Source organism: Magallana gigas, chromosome 10 (genome assembly GCF_963853765.1).
Source record: "Magallana gigas chromosome 10, xbMagGiga1.1, whole genome shotgun sequence".
In the NCBI taxonomy this organism is placed as follows: Eukaryota; Metazoa; Mollusca; class Bivalvia; order Ostreida; family Ostreidae; genus Magallana; species Magallana gigas.
The window spans coordinates 4276941-4297491 of record NC_088862.1 but is presented as its reverse complement, the minus strand read 5'-3'; the positions used below and the strand labels follow the sequence as shown (position 1 = coordinate 4297491).

The window sequence follows — 20551 nt, the reverse complement described above, 5'->3', positions numbered from 1 at the left end:
TAGTTCCCTGACAATAGACCACCTTTCTTCCTCTGGGACTGACTGTAGAACATTGTCTCTGGGAATGAAGTAATTCTCAATGGCTCACTCACGTACACATTTCGCGAGCTGCTTTATACTCTCCTTAAGCAAGTCCAATTTCTTCTCTTTACTAAAATCACTATGCTTATCATAAAATCTTTCTTCGAATATGCTAAAATAATTCATAGTAAACCATACATATTTTCAGAAAATTATTTTTTTTAATTTTCCTAAAGGGCAGACAACTCTTTAAAACAGTTTTAAGTGCAAAAAGTTCATTTAATTGACTACATACATACATACACCCGAGTATAGTTTGTGTCAGCCTTATAATAGCTTTAAAAAACGTATTTTATGTAGTATAGATCAATCAAAACTGTTTAATTCGCCTTAGTAATGGCTGGACAACCTTAGGTCAACTACGGAGGATTTATTTCTCACCATTTTCTGATACACAAATAAAAGATTTTCAGAAGTTCTGACGTTTGATCTACTGAAGATGTTTTACTTTAACAATTTCTAGATACAGCAATACAATTATCACAAGAAGTTTTGGTATTGTTACTTTTTACTTTTTTCTGATAAATCAAAACAACGTATTGCAATAGCTTCTGACATTGGATCAACCGAAGAATTGTTAACGTTAGCAATTTTCGTAAACAGCAATACAATTACCACAAGACGTTCTGCCATTTGGTCAAGTAAAGAATTTTCATTTTTTACCCTTTTCTGATACATCAATACAATTTTCACAAAAGGTCCTGCCATTTGGTCAACTAAAGATTGTTTCCCTTTTACTATTTCCTGATACACCAATGCAATTATCATAAGAAGTTCTGCCATTTGATCAACTGAAAATGTTTAACAAATTCCTAATAGAGTATTACAAATTTTACCAAAGGTCCTGCAGTTTTGTCACCTAAGGAATTTTTACTTTTTACTATTTCCTGATTTACCAATACAATTATCGCAGGAGGTTCTACCCTCTGATCAACTGAAGCATTTTTAACTTTAACAATTTCCTGATGCAGCAATTACAATAATTATCACAACAGATTCTGACGTTCAGTCAACTGAATATTCACGGAAAGGTCTGGAAAGCAATCTGAATGGCTCAGTCATATATAAGTAAACTTTATCACAAGGACTGGAAAGTTGACTGAATATCAACAACCTGCAATTCGTTTATATTTCAGTAAATATTCAGTCACCTTTTAAGTGACCCTTTGTCTGTTTCCCTATGTTTTCATTATCCATATCTGGGAGACGGTCAACAAATTACCAATAATGTCAAGCATCTTTAAATTAGCGACTTTCCAGTTAAAATTTGATAAATTTCGTTGCTTAGTGTCCAAAAGCTTTGATGATAAAGAAATCGTTCTTCTAAGATAGTTAATATTATTATATGGCCAACACTACGTAACGTCAGATAGTTTAGACTATAAAACACTTTTGATTTGTTACCTTTATGTTTAGCTTGGCTCGATTTCGATGTTGCTCCTCCTGCACCATCTTAATATCATAAGATATTTTTTTTAATGATTCTCCAATATTTTCTAAATCATAATTGATACAACTAGTGAATGGTGACTTTATACTTTATTGTAAATCTATAACTCTCAAGTAATCAAATGGGCAACATCTAAAATACACTCTTATCCACATGTTGTCGGGGTATGAGACAACATATCATTTGTTGGACTGTTGGACTACAGACACGACACAAACGTTGCCCAAAGTCAAACAACTTAGACAATACTTCTGTCAGAAGGTCCAACAGATCACATGTTGCAATGTAAACATAATTGAATCTTTTTGCTATTTTATAGGTTCATATAAGGAAGCATATTTACAAATGTGAATATATAGAAATGAATGCCTTTGTTAGTCAATAGGTTCAAAGAAAGAAACATGTTCAGAAATGTAATATCCTCTATTTTTCACGCAGTTGATTATAAATTGAAAAAAATTTCCCAGACTTTTACAATGCAAATAAACTTTTAATCGTTACAATAGACCAACAATGATTCTATTTTTATAATTATAAGAGTTTAGCACGACATAAACTAAATCAATAAAATAAAGTGTATTCATTTTATACATGTATATTTATTTCTCAGGTTTTCTCCAGAAACATATTTGTTTAAACGAATAACTAATCTCTGATGCTCTGCTGATTTAGTGCTGGTTAACCGGTTTAAATTTGCAATCTTTTTTTACAATTATTATGTTGTGTACGAAACTGTAAGCATTTTGTTCATTTTGTTAACTGACATGGTGTGTCACAATGAGTTTTACGGCATGACGAAGAAACAAATACGAGAAGAGGGGATATACCAACAAGAAATACACACACACACATATATATATATATATATATATATATATATATATATATATATATATATATATATATATATATATATATATATATATATATATATATATATATATATATATCATGAAGGTAACAATCATTGCAGAAAAAATGCGTAACCTGCCATCTTTTTTTGTGTTTGAATAGATCCATCAGCATTTGATATCGTTCTCTTATTAGAATGTTTCTCTGATTAAAGATGACTTTTGTATAAATAATAATTTAAGTTTGAATTCAACGACTCCCCTCTTCTTCTTCTGCACCTTCTATAGCAACGCATTTCACTTAATTTGATCTCTAAAGTTATACAGTTAACTAATTTACAAGATAAACAAAAATTAGTTTTGGACTTAATACTGTTTAAGAGGATAACAAATTTCACCTGGTAAAATTTGACAAAAGCCATTGCTTTTTAATCAATTTATCTTTGAAATATTACAGTGTTTCGTTATTTTGTTTAAAGTGTCATATAAACATGTTGTCTTTCCAGGAGGTTCTGGACCCCCCTAATGATATGAATCATTAATAATGAATGAACATGTACGCATATATAGATGTTATTTTCTATCTTCTTTCAAACACACAACTCTTTCCCTCATGTGTATGTGTTTATTGGGTAAATCGTTTATTCACATAACTGCACAACTATCCTGTTGCCCCTTGAGGGCACCAGATATGTTGTATTGTTTAAGCTAAGCTACAAAATTTCCCCCATCCTAAAGAATTACCCTGTTTAACTGCGCATGCTTTGTTGCTGTGGATGCGTCTAGCTCCTGTGTACTATTACTTTCATCACTTATTTAAGGAATTAGATGGTTGAGGTCATTTTACACTATACAAATCTAATTGAAAAGAAAATCTCCGTTTAAATATATAGAACAAATATTCAAACTTGAAATATAAACTCAATAGATGTTTTCTTGACTCAATTACAGTTTATTGCTAACGAAATCATATCGATATATTTAAGGAATATCTGATGGTTAATCTGTTGACCACCCAGCTTCTTAGAAAGTCGTATCAATACGCGCTGGTCTTCACTTACCGTTGTATCAATTGACATGGACTTGTCGATAACGTATATTTCTTAACTTCACTTACTGTAGATGGATAAGGGTATTGCTAAGGCTAGTATAAACTCACAAGTTTTTGGTAAAACATATTAGCCTAAGTGGTAGTCATGTCCGTGTTTTTCACCCTGGCGTTAACCTTGCGATTTTCCGGAAATTAATTAAAACCTCACTACGTTTTTATTTTGTTTATTTTGAAAGTTTCAAACACCATGCGGACGACCCACTCCCACACACAACTCACAACCTACTCAATATACAGGGTCATAAATCCTGGGGAGCATTCAAGGTTGTCCTCAAGAGAGACAACTCTTGAAAACGTGCATATCTTATTAAGATAAATAAATTAACAAAAGTTTTGAAAGCATTTTAATATCTGGTATTCATTTCAGGAGTGGGAAATGACATATGACTATAAATTTATTTTCTCTCTCTCTCTCTCTCTCTCTCTCTCTCTCTCTCTCTCTCTCTCCATGAGCTCATACAATATCTTTGTCAACAATGTTGCTAATGCATTGTGGCATTATTACAATATATATGGTTCATGGAAGCAAGGCAATCAACAACAATTACATGTATATTGTATTAACAGTCTTTCTCTCTCTCTCTCTTTCTCTCTCTCTCTCTCTCTAAAAGAGTCTATCTCTCTCATACTCTCAATTGTATAATGTTATATTTACATTACAAATGCAGGCCCTTGATTCATAAACACTCTCATCGTTTACTGGTATATTGATCCTATATAAACAAAAACAGGGCACGGGCCTTGTTTACATCACAAATAATTGCGAGCCCTGTATCTTGCTAATAACTCTACGAATGACTCTCAAATTTTATTTGATCATTAGAAATGCATTTTTAAACCATTGTAAATAATAAAAACATAAAAATAGAATTTTTGGAACGCCTAAAAGATGAACAACAGATAATTGTATTTAAGCCCCTGTCACACTATAACAATTTTGAGCTACCATAGCGAACGAGTTTGAAAATAGCTCTTAGTTAGGCCTTATCGTAGAAATGTACCTGGTCTTCGTTCATCACATCAATCACTAAACGCAGCGATTAGTTAAAGTTTGTTTAAAAAATCGTGTCAACAGTACACTTTTTTAAAAAGTTTTGTATAATTTCGGAAAACACTCGCACTGCTCTCAAGATAAATTTTCCATTAAATCTGGCGAAACTTTGAAAAACGTGTAATACTAAGAATATCATACAATCTACCCAGAGTATGTTACGAGTTACTACGATTGTTTCTCGAGTCTTACTCGAGTGTCCCCGAATAAGAAGTTTGTTTCGATGCGAATATAAGATAAAAACAGTCGTTTGTGGACGTGCAAGACGTGAACTTTCCAAGTGAACCACGAGTTAGTAAGAAAATATGAAAATGTAAGAATATATAGTTATTGTTTTGCAATAAATAGTTAAATTTATGTTTTGACTAGTAACTACATATGTACACCGTTCGTTAATTTTGTAACTTACTTAAAAACCTTTGTCTTTTGAAATTTCACGTTCACTTGTTCATTTAAATTGCTCCATTCTACCGGAATAAAGAAACTCCATTCAGAAATTTAATTTCCAGAAAACTTGCACAAAAATCCAATATGATATTAAAATCAAATGAAAGATTATATTTTCTATTTAAAAATAATATGTATTAATCAAATTTTAACAAAAAATACTTTTCTCCTATGATAAATATACTGGAATCTTAAATAAATCCTACAAGATTTTAAATATTGGCTGTAGGATATATTTCTAAATATATCACCTGTCAGGTGAGATACATAAAAATCAAAAGTGGTTATCTGATATACAGTGTATCATTTGATATAAGTGTAATTTTACGAAACTGCAATTTAAGCAGTTGCAAGCATAGTACCTTGTCAATGGCATATTTATCATAAATTCTAGGAGTTTAAAACTCAAAATATTAAAAATAAGGGAAAGCGGATTAGCAAGCTTGTTGTCATGTTGTTCGGAGCTTTATACTCAATATTTTATAGTAAAGTACTGTCGATTTCCTTAACATTCTACGTTTTAGTGAAAGGCAAGACAATTCCCTCCCTTTTCTGGAATACCACTGTGTTTCATCTTGAAAATGATTTGAACAAAATGAAATCAACAAATTGAAACATTACTTTTCTTGTGACTATCCATTATAAGGACTTGCATTTATACTTTATAAACACAAAAGTTTTTTGAACCCAGATCGCGTCGTGTAGAACCACATTTTGAATTAATCGAATAGATCGGATAACATTGAATATATAGGGATTGCGTCATCCTGTTATTTATATTTTTTGTGATTTTCAATAAAAAATCTAGTATTTCAAGTTTGAACTCACATTATAATGACAACATTAAAATTCATCTTTCAAGTCGGTTGACATGATGAGTTAGCATGTTCGCTAACCAACAAAGTGTGTGAAGATGTAAAATCAATGATATTTGAACTTTTTAGATTCATTTGTTCCTTACACATGCACAAGATTGTGTAGTTTAATGAAATTCATCGCGCAAACTTGACAGCGTTGTCTGCGCAGTCAGGTATATAACCGTGCAAATATTGCAATTGTTTGTAAATAGGTATTCTCTAGTCTAATTTTAAAACTGGCTGGAATAGATGTTTTAGATTGTTAAAAAAACCCTGTAATTTATCAATGTTACGTAAGACGTAAGTAATGGAATTAGCATGAATTATGCGCCATGCTAACTTTAACGATTATTTGAACTCCTTAAATGGTGTTTTAATACGTATAATATTGCCAATTGGCGTCTTACATCTCGAATTATTTGAATGTTTTATAAGGAATAAATTGACTTTAGGGCACAAATCATGACAAAGCAGTTTGCATTGAATAATCCAAATCTATTAAACTTGTTAACGTTTGAGTAAGATGTATGAATAACTATAGACGGATACAAAATATAAATTCCTAAAGTAAAATTCTATATTTCTTTTATCTAAAGTTGTGAACTTTATAAAAGCAGTAATAGTTGCGCTTCCGTAGTATTAAGGTTTTCTTATGAACTCGAGGAAAAAAAAATTGACATGATTATCTTTCAATATTGTAATATTCTTAATTTCACATGTAGTAAAAACAGAGAACCTTAAAAAGAAGATGAAGTTCCAGTTCCAGATAATTTATTTTTCAAAATCACAAAGGATTGGAACAATGATCAGGTAAGTCAGTTTGTTTTTATAAATAAATTTGATGGCATCCATCAGTTAATCTGTTCTTCCTTTTAGCTCACCCAAGCCAAAGGTTCAAATTCACAGTTCTTATCACCTGTTGTTTATTGTCTGTCTGACTGTTCATCATTCTGTCTGTCTGTACGTTCGTCCGTCCGTCTGTTGTCTATCAGTCTGCAAATTTTTCACATTTTGTATTTGTCCCCTAGAACCAGTTGGCCAATTTAGACTTATATCTTGGTATATATCATACCTTTAGATTTTAAACTGCTAAGATAAAGTCTTCTTTTCAAGAACTACAAAAGAATATATGTGATTTTATCTTTGCGTTCTTTCAACGAGTTAAGATGGTAAATGAATTTGCAAAGTTCACGCATTTTTTTCATCTCATATAAAAATAAAATAACACAACTTGATGTGTTATCCTTATAAATGATGTACGTATAATATAACTCTAAATAATGGTTTTTTTTTAAATCAATATATTTTCTTAGAAATTAATCACTTGAATGGAATGATAGAAGACTGGGATAGTCTACATGCACAAAGTTCAGGAATTTTGTTGGTTTGAACGGACTCAATCGACAAACAATTGTTAAATTTCTATAAAAACAAATTCTATTGAATTGAGTTTATAAAAATTGATAAAGAGCACTTACTGACGGTCAAACAAAAGTCCTAGAATGCATAGTTTTGGTAAGCTTTTTATATAGAAACGCAATCAAAACGTTTTCGTCTCGACGTTAAGATTAACTTTTTGTTTGGTAATGGTTTACAGTTCTATTAACTTCTTTACCAATATTTTCAGATGTAAATATTCGTTAAAATCAATGTAAATTTGTATCTTGCATTCTAAATGTTCTGGATATTTACAATTTTACAAAGAGCAAGATACCATGTGATGTTTAAATATAAAAGATATATGTAAACTTACACTGTCCAACTGACAAGCTATTCATGCTTCATTTTCTTTTAAGCTGCAATTTTGTGCAAAAAAAAATTCAAGTGTTGTTCGGTCATCAAGTAAATATTACACCGTATTTATAGCCTTGCCATTGCTTACCTACATCTGTGTACAGAAGGTTTCCAACCACTTTGTTAAAAACAAAGTCATTATTAACACTTATCTGCTATTCAAATATTGTGTAAGAATTTTTTTAATTTTTTTTTAAATATTTTAAAACATTATTAAACTAATTTTGACTGTGTTTATAATGCATAACGGATGTTTAAATGAAAACCTTTTCTCCTAACCTTTTTTTTGAATCATTGTAATGTGATACTTTAATGAAAACTAAAATTAATTGCTTATCACTAATTTGGTTCCAATTTTTTTTTTATATCAAAAAAGTCTTTTGAAATTGAGATGACTTATTATCTTTGCTATGATATGTTTTTCTATGACAAAAGAGAAATATATGATATGCAATATTTTAATATTTTAATTAGGGATGTCAAAGAGCATTGTACTCGACAATCGCTCGGTTACACCGATCATCGAACGAAAAATTTGTAGTCGATTACATGTTATAAAGAGTAAAAAGAAATTTAAAACAATTTTTTTTTCTTAAAGCAGCGCTGCTTTGTGCTCCGAGTAAAAATAATAAGTTTAATTTTTTTTCGGCATTTTTGATCAAGTAATACTCTGTCCCATCAAACATGGTATATTTTTTGAATTGGGTAATAATTAATTGTTTTTGTTTATACATCAAATTATTGTTTTGAATAGATGCACATGTACTAAGGCAAACATGTACTTAAAGAGTTCAATTTTTGGTTCTTAAATCATTCATTTTTTGAAGCGGTTGTTTTTTAAATCATTGAACTTTAATTGCTGACTTAATGACGGGACAGTGACTTAATATTAAGGAAATCACATTTTCCTAAAACTAGTATGACATGGCGCTCAATTACGTGAAATCGTCACAAGAAAAAAGGAAAGATTAGACATTCTCTAACGGACATTTAGACCAAATTCTTTGAATTTCAATTTATTTGAAATCAAGCTGATCAGGTGCGTCTTATTTTATTTTTAAATGTTTTGAGTTCAAGATACATTGTATGTGACAGTACCATTATCTTATTTTAAAGGAATCTAGTTTCAAATAAGTCAACGAATACTTGACTATCGTTCGCCTACAGACTCCGATTAATCGACTAAGCCAAACGAGTACAATTGACATACCTAATTTTAAAACATGTCTTTTAATCGTTATATTAGTATCGCTAAATTTGTATACTAAATGCATGTAATATGCATGATATCGTGATATTATGGGTATTGTTAAACATATTTTAGATTTCATTGTTGCGTTTTTAGGTGATTGAAATCGATCGGGTCATTTAATGTGCGGAATTCCAGGAGACAAGAGCAGGACAAGACAAATCGACATGCAATTGTAGCATTTGACTAGGCAATGGAATTTTTTTCATGAAATTGTAGAAAAGGTATATATTTTAAAGACTTACAACAACATGCAATCAGTAACTCAATCATATATACTGGTCATGAACCAATGTTAATTTTAAGGAAAATAAAGATTTTAGTGAGCATGTTTTGTTTATATATATAAAATTATTTGCGAAAAAAATAAATGACATTATTATTAACAGTAAGATACCTTATCTTAACCATGCTAACTTTGTTAACATACATGTATTTAAGCAAGCAACACTAATTAACATTCAGATTTTTTTTTGCATCATTTACTATCACAAAAGAAGATTCATTTTCACTAAGTTTACATCGTGCAAGTTAATTATATTTAATCTTTAGACAAACCTTTCTCTAGACTGTCCTTAAGTAAAAATGTGTAAAATTTTATTTTAGAACTATAAGACAGATGCGTTGCAAATGTGCATTCTATCATTCTGTGATGATTGATCAAGGAAGTGATAGTTTATCAGACAAGATACACGTGGACCACCACAAGGTACTGAAATGCAAAACAAAAGAGTTAAAAATGCAAATGTCATTAAAAAAAAGACTTGATACCATTAATCAAATATATATTTTCTTGCAGTGCTTTAATAGAAAAAAAATGATTAATATCAAAGTTTACAATTCTTTGCCATTGAATGACGTAAAATGACAGATTTACAGGTGCTAAATATGCACAACAACAGAGCATCACGATAAGAAAAGTGGCATTTTAAAGAGACATGGTCACGATTTTGACCAAAAATTATTTTTTCGATTTTAATGTTTATAATGCTTCAGTAAGGCATTTTAATGGGCAACCAAAAGTTAAGTGTCATTTGTTGAGTTATAAGCGAGTTACAGAGCTTACAATTCCTCGCTAAGTAAACTAAGCTTTTGTTTACATTTTGAATGTTGAAGTGAAAATTCCAGTTTTAGACCTAAAATGAATGTGTTAATCGTTAGGAACTATTCATTTATGCTTAAAATGAATAAGAGTATAGACAAATCATCTTGAAAAAGATTTTTACTCGTATATTGAACCTGTGTAATCAAAAACAGGGCACGAACCTTGTTTACATGACGAGAACTATGAGCCCTGTATATTGTTTAAAACTCATCGACGGGCACCCAAATTTCATTTGATCATTAGAAATGCATTCATAAAGCATTGTAAATAATAAAAACAGAAAAATAAAATTTGACCAAAATCGTGACCATGCTTCTTTAAAGTTCTTATGAAAGTGTATGAAAAGTAATACAAGCAGTTTGGACACCCAGGGGTAAGAAAAATGCGGGATTGTCGACTACACACAAGCATGTAGAAAGGTAAATATTGAAAGTGTTACAATGGTACAGTCAGTTCAAGCATATCTTTTACAACATACACCATAGCATAGCATTGCATTGAAATCTCATAGAATAGCATCGGAATCTCATACCATAGCATTGAAATATCATACCATAGCATACAATAACATAGATTCTCATTCGTCATATCATACTATAGCATACCATAGCATAGCATACAAAAGGATTTTAACTCGGTTAAAAATATTTTATTAAAAAGAGTGTTTTCACATTGCAGATTACACTACTGAATTCAAAATCCACTGATATTCCCAAAAATTGACTGACATTGTCTGACATCCACTGTACATTGACTGTACCTCACTGTACATTTCACTGACTTCCACTGTACCCCTCTGTACCCCACTGTACATTTCTACTGAACAACACTGTATCCCACTGTACACCACTGTACAGTCCTACTGACTTCCACTGTACCCCACTGTACGCCACTGTACAGGGCACTGACCAGCACTGTACCCCACTGTACGCCACTGTACCGGGCACTGACCATCACTGTGCCCCACTGTACGCCACTGTACTATTAATTTGAGAAAGAATCGGATTTTTAAATCTTCAGGATATTTTTTTTCTTCAATATTTATTTTTATTATGCTGTATATAGCATTCACATTATGCATAGATACAAACTGACAGAAGAATGCAACAGGTCGTTAAATCTATTTAGTATGTTTTATCAATTAACAGATTAACGTCTATTGTTATTGAATGTTACGGTCACAAAATTATGATAATGCCCATAGCTATCAGGTGAAAGTTCTGAATTTTACACGTTGAATCTGATTATCAAAAAAGTGCATGTCAATATGTTTATTCTGCCAGTCAATGGAAAATACACCCCCCCCCCCCCCCCGCCAACCAGCAAGGTACATTATCATTCCTTATTGATGATATACGACAAGCCCTTGTTTAAATGATCGGATTCCTAATTCTCTGTGTCTCATGAGTCGCTTTAACCCACTGAAAAACAGTCAATTAAACACTGAATCCACAAAATATATTCATGCTTGTTCGTGTACACATGTCCGTGTATCATGACTGCGCGCTTGACTACACAGGTACATTTTGAAGAAAGCGGGCGAGTTTCGAGCTCATATGTTGATTTCTTTTGATTAAAATTATATTTAAAATTTCATTGCAAATGTTGGGTTTTAATTTTGCAAAATAACATATAATGCAGAATGCATTTTAAATTTTAAACAGAGAGAGAGAGAGAGAGAGAGAGAGAGAGAGAGAGAGAGAGAGAGAGAGAGAGAGAGAGAGAGAGAGAGATTAATCAGAAATCGATTAGGGTAAGAAATTGATTGTCTATTAATTGCAAAACCCCTTGCATGTATATCACTTTCTGACTATTGTATTGGTATCATATGTAGTCGTAGAAAAGTTCATTATAAAATCTATGCTGGAACTGGTGGTTGTGATGCCGTAGGGGAATTTTAAGGTGCTTATTCCTTTCTGACCCCGGGCCTCAATTTTTAGCACTAGTAAATTCATGAGAGAGAAAGAGAGAGAGAGAGAGAGAGAGAGAGAGAGATTAATCAGAAATCGATTGGGGTAAGAAATTGATTGTCTATTAATCTGCTTCTTTTACATACCGATTATTTTCTTAAGTCTCGAGTTTATCTCTGCCAACTAACTCCTGGGTTCAAAAAAAAAATCTGCAAACTTTAAGTCTAAAAATAAAATGTAGTACAGATAATACATCCCCCCTTTTTTTCCTCATCCACTTGCAAATTGATACCCCTTGCAGTACTGTGCTATGTCGAAACGATTCATGTTAAGCATGAATATTATGTTAATAGAATTAATCTTTTATGCATTTTTGTTTATTTTTGACCTCGGTGTGGAATAACTATTAAATAGATATAATAAATCCCACTTTTGTAAGCATTACATGCAAGTAGACCTAATTGTAAGTAATTAAAAAAATCTTTTAAGACAGATTCTAAATAATTATGATCCTAAGGCACCCGGCAACCGTAATGGTTTTTTTAATCAAAAGTGAAAATTCAGATTTTTGTTTTAACAGTGTATTTCCCCGACGTTTACATCTATTTATACCTAGGCTACAGCACATATACACAGGTGGTCAGTTTTCACACCTCGACGCAGTCAGCCGGTCGTGTGTATAGTCTGCGCCTTTTTCTGTTTGTTCCGAGTTTTTCATTGTTCCATGACAGACAAAAGATTTTTATCTGTAGACATACACAAAGAAGGAGACAATACATGCATCGTCGATATTAAAAATTACTTTTTAGCGTTGACTTTCATTCATTAAGAATTTAAATGACAATCATTCAATAACGAACTTCAATTCAAATTATTTGAATCCATGGACATTATCCCGTAACTAGAAATCATTTTTATGCCAACATGTACAATTAGCCGCTGTCAACATAACTATACATGTTACCGGTGGTACTTTATTCAAATACTGAAATATTTGTACGTTAGCATGGAGAGAGAGAGAGAGAGAGAGAGAGGGAGAGAGAGAGAGAGAGAGAGAGAGAAATTATCTTGTTTGCTATGATACAATATACCAATATACTGGTTTCAGTAAATAAAGATAAAAAAACGAAAAATCAATTTAAAGGCCGAACATTTTTACCGGGTGGTAAATCTCAGGTGGGGGGGGGGGGCTTAATTTCTAGAGGTGTGAAAGCCTCGTGAACGCTGATAATCACTATACACAGGAAGCAAATATTACACAAGATATAAATGATTAGTCAGAATTGGTCTTTGTTTGATTATCTTATTGTTCTAAAGACAACATGAAGCGATTACGTGTCGTCCGGATTTTCTCTAAGTGTGTAAAGCAAAAGTTGGTAAACTACCAATCGCAACTTCTCGGGCCTTTCCGGCAAGCTCGGAAAAACACCTCGAATGTATTAACATCACCGGATGTTAGAATTTTTTACAAAATGGAGTCGCTTCCTATTAAAATAAGTATCGGCTATACAGTCTTGTATGTTGCTTCTGTGTTATATTTTAATGTATATCGTTTACTTTAATGAAGTATAGCTCACATCTAAACCGATCGTAAAATGTGTTCTATTTATATCAAGTTTTACAAAAAGGGGGGTTGTCATGGACGCCTAGGTAATACATTCGAGGTGTTTTTCCGAGCGTGCCGGAAAGGCCCGAGAAGTTGCGATTGGGTAAACTACATGTAATTCTGCCCCCCCCCCCCCCAAATTTAACTCGGTACATTGTGTTTAGCAATCGACATTGATGAAGACGTTAATTTTAACAAATATAATTGTGTTAAAAAAACCACACGATCAGTTATAATGTTGAATGTAAAGGCAGCCATTATACGATGACAACTAATGGCGTTCGTTCTCAATGGAGTGACGTTTTCGTGCAACAAGTTCCAACTGTCTGTATTATAACCAGTAAATACAGTTTTTATAGCTCATAAGTTTGTTTTAAAAAGAAAATTTTATACGCATGATTTGGGATGCATGCTCATTCATCTTTGTGGAATTTATTAGGTCACAAACATTAAACATGATTCAAATATAAATTGCGTATTTTCAATTACTGAATAATAAAAATATTTTTCTCATTTATCCGACCTGTACACAATTTACCTATTACGGAAGGAGAAAATAAATATGTTTGCCTATTAAATGAAATGTCGTTTATAATTGAAGAGATGCTACAATTAAAGTGTGATGCAGGGGGTGTTTATGCCTTCGTGACCTTGGTCCATAAACATTTGGGAAGATAGTTACAACATAAGAGAGAGAGAGAGAGAGAGAAACAGAGAGAGAGAGAGAGAGAGAGAGAGAGAGAGAGAGAGGGCGATATATTTTTTTCTTATTAAAACTATGTAACTATATCATGGCAATATTCTTAGCCGTGCAAGAGAATATACATGTAGATGTATGACATGTGGTGATAACGAACAGTGTTGAAATTCAAAAGTATATAATTTAAAGTACCGTAACAGAGTGAAATATTATTTGAACAGTGTACGTTTTCACCACATTCCATTTTTAATTTAACACTATACAATGTACTTATTTTGATATCAGCGACTGCTGGGGGAGAGGGGAGGATTTATAAATATTTGACATGTTTAATATCCGACTTGATTTAAATGATAAAAAACGCGTCTAAAATGATGAATATAAAGATAATTTTGTTTATTCATTAATGTTATATTTTTAAAAATACATATTTCAACTGGATTTAATACTCTCAAGATCAGAAATATACCCCTATAAGGGAATTGCATAATATCTTGAACAAGGTGTCAGACTGACAATTTACAAGATTGAATATTGCGACACTCACAACTTTTGATCTACTGAAAGTATGTATACTATACACAGACACTGACTCACTGATCTTCCTGTGAAGTAAAACTTCAAAGACATTTTAAAGTCCAGACCAGTTGGTTATCTTCTCTCTTTTTAAAAAAAAAAATCAGTATGCTGAGCAATATAGTGGATTTTTTTTTCTATAAATTGTAATACATTGTTTTAAATTCTCTGAATTTTAAAACTTTAATGTAACATGTAAACTAATACTATTTTTTGATAACATTGATAAAATTAAATTCATTGTAAAAAAAAAAAATCCCAACTAAATATTTAGGTACTAAAACATTAGTATTGAAATATATATAAATACTTCCCCCTTTTAATTGGATGAGTTGCTATATTTCGTATGATATTAACTGGATTCTGAGTTTTTAATACATGCACGGATCGAAGGATCGGGGGGGGGGGTGTCAGAAGATAATTCAATTTTTTAAAACTTACATTGTACAACTATCCAAAATATGTCTAAGCTCCCCGAGAAATCGATGATATCCCTGCCTTTTCCCTGACCGCGCATGTAATTATATATGAACTTAAAGAAATAGAAGCCCATTTTCTCTCTTGTAAGCAATAGGAAAGAATCAAAACAAATCCAGATTTTGGTCTCAAATAAAGTAAATATTCAATTCATTGTTCAAACATATCAATAACTTAAAAAAAACATAGGTACAGTGGGTTACAGTGGTGTACAGTGTTTGTCAGTACCCTGTACAGTGGTGTACAGCGGGGTACAGTGCTGTTCAGTGCCCCGTACAGTGGTGTACAGTGAGGTACAGTGCTGGTCAGTGGGTAGGTACAGTGCTGTTCAGTGGAGTACAGTGGAGTACAGTGGCTCTGTACAGTGGGGTACAGTGGGATACAGTGTGGTACAGTGGCTCTGTACAGTGGGTGTACAGTGGATTTACAGTAGGGTACAGTGAATATACAGTGGATGTCAGACAATGTCAGTCAATTTTTGGGAATATCAGTGGATTTTGAATTCAGTAGTGTTAGTGGTAAACTTTGTCTTCTAATCATTTTACTTTGAAATGTGTGGAACTCTCGTGTGTATGGAGGCGTTTTGGTTCAAATCTCATTGCATACCATACCACAGCATAGCATATCATATCATTAAACCATTCATTTCAATTTCTCATAGCAAAGCATACAAATCTCATAGCATTGCATTAAAATCTCGTAGCATATCATTTAAATCGCATACCATAGCATAGCATAAAATTGTAAAAGATATGCATGAAATGACTGTAACTAAACAGGATTTCTGAGTGTAGATTTCATCACATAGTTTAAATCATTGGAATTGCTGACCCGTTATAATGGTTATACAAAACTAAGTTTTAAATTGAGAACTGTTGCGATGTTCACCAGCAAATCAAGTGCTTATATTTGAAGCATTTCTGAATTGGTCTGTGTATTTGTTTTTAAGGACAACCTTAAAATTGTTGCAAAAATGAATTTGTTCTTAACTTCATAAAAACCACACTATTTTATAATCTTTACCGGCTTACAAGGAAACATTTTACATGAAATGGGTTTCATCAATTATGTTCTTCTATATGAAAATTAATGATAAAACTAAAAATAGTTTACATAGCGTATATAAGTGGTCTAAACATTATCATATGGTTTCAAATAAAATAATTTTATTAGACTTAATTATCACGACACATGTTGCCAATTTCAAAATTTATTATGTCATTTCACAAGGGTTGTGAATAAACATGTTCAGATTCTTTATAAACTTACGCTCTTACCTAAAATAGGAATTGTTTCCAAAAAAAAATCCCAGCTTAAAGTAGCACATAATCACATAAGACGGTACGCAAATGATTTAAGTATGGAATACACCAAATTATTTAACAGTTGAATGCTGTTTTCATGCACACTATTTTAATGGTTCTACGTCGAAGAAAAAAATTAAATATGTTTAAGTTGTCTTTTTCAGATAGAGGTCTACCAAAGAGAAAGCCTGGATGTCCATCTATTATTAAGGAAGTGTAAATTTTAGAATTGAACGAGCTAGAACCAAGGAAAAAGGCTGAATTGACATTAGTTGTATAAACATTTCATCACCTAGAAAATACGCCAGAACATTTTTGATTGATACTTTAAGACACTGCATGGTCAACAAATTACCTATTGCACCTGACCTCAGATTTTAGATAGGATCATTTCAGCCATAAATTGTCATTTAGTAAAGACAAAATCAAAATAGTTTAGCTTTAGAATTGTTTTTTTGTTAGTTTTTGAAAATATTGATATATAGGTCTTATTTTCAAAGAGAATAATTGAGTGTTAAAAAAGCCTCGATCATCGAAACTTCTTGAGCATGTGTCCTTATGACTAGCTGCTAAGAAAAAAATCCGATATGTCTGCTCAAAGGCCGGCAAATGTCTCCGATATTTTTAAAAATATGAAGTTCGAATGTTTTATTTCTAAGCTAGTTATAAACAGTATGTAAAAATTTCCATCCACTTTTTCAATTTGTGATTTATGTTCTTTACTTGTCTTAAATTCAAAATATAGACATACATATATATGACATACATATTTTTGAACTGTTGAAACTTATCAACGTATAATATCAATTGAAAACAAGTTTTAAATGTGTCATATTTACAAAAGATTCATTGATAAAATAAAAAATAAACGATTTAATAATGAATGATAATAAATCTTCTTTAAATCATTATTTTGATACGATTGCTATCATTTATATATATTCATTAAAGAATGTCTAATTACAAACTATGTATTATATTTTTGATATATATATTACAAACAACATCTGTCGAATGAAACACTAGAATAGAAAAGTTTTAAGAGAAAGTATTACAGAATAACTGAATGTCAAAATATTTTTAAAATAATTTTTTTCTAGCTTGAATTGGGTAGGATATTTTTCTATGATGTATGTTGATCTATAATGACGTCGTACTTTTGCTGTTGTTTATAAGTGCATTTGCAAGTAGAACTGAAGCTTCCCATTGCATTTCATTTAAAATTAGGATAATCTAGCAAATTTTCCATGTTTAAAAAAAATGAATATATGTCAAAAATATATAAATTACATTTTGTGAACATGAATGCAGCATGGATAAAGATTAACTGTCAAACATGTAAAATCTTTCAAGTTTGTAACTTTATTTCAATGTAATTGTATAAAGCATAATCCCTTTTAAAATTTAAGAATCCTTATCAGATGCTTACCTTAATACAGGGTGTTTCAATAAACATGTCCCATCTTTCGATGTCTATACCTTAGCACTAACATGACACATTTCTTAACAATAATACTGCATCTAACAGCGTTTATGCTGGCATAATGTATTACAGTACAAATACAATGTATTATGATGTCATAATTAATATTTGATGACATCATCAAAAGTCAAGTATCCAGGTATTTGAAAATGGATAATATAAATTATCTCTATATTTATATTGTAAAACTGTACTTTGAAAATGGAAAAACGCCGACCCTAGTGAACAGGTTTTAAAAAAGAAGTATCCAGATGTGAAACATTTTTGAAGGAGCCAGATTTTTTGTATTGTTACTAAATTTGAACAGTACGGGACTATCGGTGACAGAAGAAAAGATACGCGTATAAGACAGAGGACTGTGAGATCGGATAAAAATATTGAAAAGGTGAAGACAATTATCAAGGAGAGTCCAACGAAATCAGTAAGGAATGTATTTAGAGAAGTGGACTCCAATAAAAGTTCTTCATCTGTTTATCGAATTTTAAAATACGATTTAAAATTCACACCAAATAAAATTTCTATAATGCAACATCTAAAAGACATGGACATTTCATCCCGATTAAGTTTTGCAGAATGGATGTTGAGAAACATTGATTTAACTGAAGTCATTTGGTTTTCTGAAGAAGCACATTTCACCCTGAATGGACATGTCAACAAGCAGAACATGCGTTTTTAGGAAATTCAAAACCAGACTTTTATGCAGAAAGACCACTTCATAGTCAGAAAGTTACAGTATGGGCAGCACTGAGTAGTGGTGGTATCATAGGCCCCTTTTTCTATGAAGAGAATGGTGAAACCACAGCAGTTACGTCGCAACGTTATCTGACCATTCTAAAGACGAAATTTCTTCCTGAGCTAAGGAGAGGAGATAGAGAAATGAACAACGTATGGTATCAGCAGGATGGTGCCACCCCACACACTGCAAAAATTGTACTTGAATGGCTGGCTGAAAAGTTTGGAGAACATTTCATATCCTTACGTTCAAACAATGAATGGCCACCACATTCAGCTGATCTGACCCCTTTAGATTTCTTTTTATGGGGTAATTTAAAGGACTGTGTTTATTCGCCACCCCCACAAGACACGAGTGCTCTGAAAATGTCTATACGAAGAGAAATCCGACGTATAACCGTAGACTCTTGTAAAAATGTTATCAGGAACTTAGATAGAATAAGACTAGTGACTGAGAAACAAGGCGGACATTTGGAACACGTACTAATATGACTTAGTTTTAAAATGCCTGTGGAAAATAAATGATTCAGCTTTATTAAAACTTTTGATAAAATTTCATGCAACTGCTCATAACATTTTTGCAAAATTTCAGTTCGTACATGAAGCATAACTTTTATTCTAAAACTGTAAAGTTGGGACACTTTTGCTGAAACACCCTGTATATCGATAAATTGGATTAGTCTTTTGGTGATTTTTCTCTATCTCTGACATACGTCTGGTATTGGTTATTCTTTATTATTTTTTTTTATCTGTCATGTTCTATAGATACATAGGAAGGCTGAAAAGTGTGCAATTTTTTTTAAAGAAATGATATGCCATAAATTTTGAGAAATGATTTAAATAGTACCACTTTTATACGAATTTAAAATGAGTTGTGCTTATATTTTGGCGTATAAATTGGATAGTTATTAAAGTTATTCCTGATACTAAATTTATTTAACTGTTATTCATTGTAGGCAAAAAGGGTCATTTGACCTTTAAATTGATTTTGAAGTTTACCTATACGAACCGAACGTATAGTCATTATGATTGACACGTTTTCGATGTTAGTTTTACTGTGGCGTAGGCAATGATTTTTATAATATGCACACGCTTTTAGCTAATCAGAAGGTGCGTTACAAAAAAAAAATTAAAATTAAATAAAGAAAATACCTTAGCTTAAGCTTTGATGGTTACCTATATATTTATATAGAGAGCTTTGTCTCTGAGTGGTTATTAAAGTTTTAAAATGGCTGCGCCCTCTCATCAAAATATGTCAATTGTGCACGCGGTCAACAAAATTTCAAACAAAAAAATTTGAACAGGTTCTTTGTATCATTTCTTTACCGTATTGGTTTTCTTAATGTTGACTATTTGAAAATACAATGTATAAATGAATTGTGCATGACTTCCTAATGTTGATTTTTGTGTATTATGGAAAAGAAAAGATTCTATCCATACTTGCTCAATAAAAATATTTTCAAACCTTCCTCACGGCTTCCACACAAAATTCACCTTTTTGGTGTAATGGTTTTTGTGAATTTTCTTTCCTATACCAATGTAAAAATTTGAACCATTGATTTTGCCCCTTTCTACCTATCGGGATATTATGTCAATACACTTGAATTTATTCTACATTAGGATGTTTCCATACAAGCACCAGCTTTTTTTTGCTTAAAGCTTTCGGTGGAAGAATTTTAAAGATGTTTATTTTTATTAAATTCTGTGTAAAACTTCAAATCGCCGTTACTAACTCACCCTACATCATGGGATTATGATTTGAATCTA

The 20551-nt window shown here is 31.6% G+C and overlaps 1 pseudogene; it reads left to right on the top strand.

Moving 5' to 3' along the window:
- Positions 1–6123: 6123 nt before the first annotated feature.
- Positions 6124–20328, top strand: LOC105322105 (uncharacterized; annotated as a pseudogene).
- Positions 20329–20551: the final 223 nt, after the last annotated feature.